Source organism: Sturnira hondurensis, unplaced genomic scaffold, assembly GCF_014824575.4.
Source record: "Sturnira hondurensis isolate 20B ecotype Veracruz unplaced genomic scaffold, ASM1482457v3 Scaffold0025379, whole genome shotgun sequence".
Classification (NCBI taxonomy): domain Eukaryota; kingdom Metazoa; phylum Chordata; class Mammalia; order Chiroptera; family Phyllostomidae; genus Sturnira; species Sturnira hondurensis.
The window spans coordinates 133,129-135,207 of NW_028098010.1; the positions used below are offsets into that span (position 1 = coordinate 133,129).

General features: G+C 44.5%; 1 pseudogene; it reads left to right on the top strand.

The window, feature by feature from the left end:
- The first annotated feature begins 853 nt into the window (after window positions 1–853).
- On the top strand, window positions 854–1,618 carry LOC118982486 (protein NipSnap homolog 1-like; annotated as a pseudogene).
- Window positions 1,619–2,079: the final 461 nt, after the last annotated feature.

Here is a 2,079-nt window from a genome sequence, read left to right on the forward strand (position 1 = left end):
CCTCCATACAGAGTCTTATCAACTTCCACACCTCCTCAAGTGACCTCAATTAAATATCACCACAATGAGGCCTACCATTCACCCATAAAATTTCAATCAGCTCCCATCTACTGTATTCTGATATACTTAAATTGCCTAGCTTTTTCTCATAAAAAATATCATACTTTTGTTCCTTAATATATTGTACCATGCTGTATAAAATTTACTTTTTATTTCATTCTTAAACGTTATTTTTATTGTTTAGAGATGTCCTCACTCCACCCCCCTTTGCCCCCCTCCATTCCTGGCCCTCTCTCTGGCCATTGCCACACTGTTGTCTGTGTTCTTTATCCCTTTATCTTCTTTCACCCAGTCCTACCACCCCTCCCTCTGACAGCTGTCAGTCTGTTCCATGTGTCCATGCCCATTTTTTCATTTTGTTTGTCAGTTTATTTTGTCTATTAGATTCCACATATAAGTGGAATCTATGTCATATGTCATTTGTCTTTCTGACTGGCTTATTTCGCTTAGCATTATAGTTTCCAGGTCCATTCACACCATCACAAAAGTAAGAGTTCCTTCTTTTTTACAGCCATGTAGCTTCCTTCCTTTCTTTCTTCCTTCCTTCCTCCTTCCCTCCCTCCCTCTCACTCACTCACGTTTTCTTTTTCTTTGGTTTGTTGTTTCTTTCTGTTCACAATAATATGAATTTTGGCTCCTCTTCTACATGGCTCTGTGGCTGTGTGACATCTCTGTAGTGGGATGCCAGGTATAGTGGGGGAGGGGGGTACAGATGTTGTGGTTGCATCTGTGGACTGCTTCCATTCCAAGGAAATGGACTGCTTCCATTCCAAGGAAATGAAGGCAGCTTGTTATGCTCTTTGTGCACAAGGGGGGTCCCCGAAAGGCTGCCCACTCCAACTTTGCTGTCTAAGGAGACCAGGAACCTCTACAATATCTAGTTTCACAATGCGAAGCCTTAGTGTCTGGATGTCTACAACAGCCTGAGGGAAACTTTGCTGCCCAAACTGCACTTGGATGAGGACTACTCGTGATATCTCATGGACAACAGGAACACAAGGTATTGGGAGCAGGACCAAGCAGTGTATCTCTGGTGATACTTAGATGGCTACCCAGCCCTCAAGGACTTCATGAACAAGCTCAAAAACAAGGAGTACCTGGAGTTTCAAAAGGAGCGGAGCTAGATGTTGCTGTCCAGGAGAAACCAGATGCTCCTTGATTTCAGCTTCTGAAATGAGCCATGGCCCTGAGAAGATTCCAATATTCATGAGATGAAGGCATATAAGCTTAATCCAGGAACCATGATGGAGTGGGGGAACAATTGGGCTCAGGTCATCAAATTCTGGCAGGAGAACCAGGAGGCAATGGGTGGCTTCTTCTCACAGATAGGAAAGCTCTGCATTATGCACAATCTCTGGGCCTATAAAGACCTGCAGTCTTGGGAAGAGACTAGAAATACTGCTCGGAGGAATAGGGGTTAAGATGAAAATGTATACAACACAGTCCACCTGGTGCAACACATGGAGTGTCAGATCGTGATCCCTTTGAAAATATCACCTCTTCAGTGATGTTTCTGTTGCCTCCTCTTTATTCCCCATCTCCCTCATGGCAGCCACAGACAGAGAAGCTTCCAGTCCTGCTGTCTTTGTTCTCAGATCTGGGAGGATTCTGGAGGCTAGTGGTGAACTCAGACAATGGAGAGCTGAGGGATGACAGGGTTTTCAGAACTTCCAACACTTGTGGGGCACTTCCCACCTCCCTGCCCACTTCTTTCACTGTGCTAGAAGCAGTCTTTAATTTCTTTGAATGAAGAACAGCAAACTTTTATGTCTTCCCCCTGAGATTTCCTCACTTCAAGGCCACCAGTCCCCAATTATCACCATAGAAAAATCTCAGTTTAGCTTTGATTACATAAAAGATAATGTGTCTGGTGGTTAGATGTGGGCAGAAAGGGAAAAGGTCAAACCAGGCTCTAAGGAATCCCCTGGTCTTCACTGGGCCACCCACTTGTAGGACAATCTGAACCAAGTCTCTCCTGCTGGGGGAAAACCCACAACTGCCACAGGAAGTAAAGAAAAA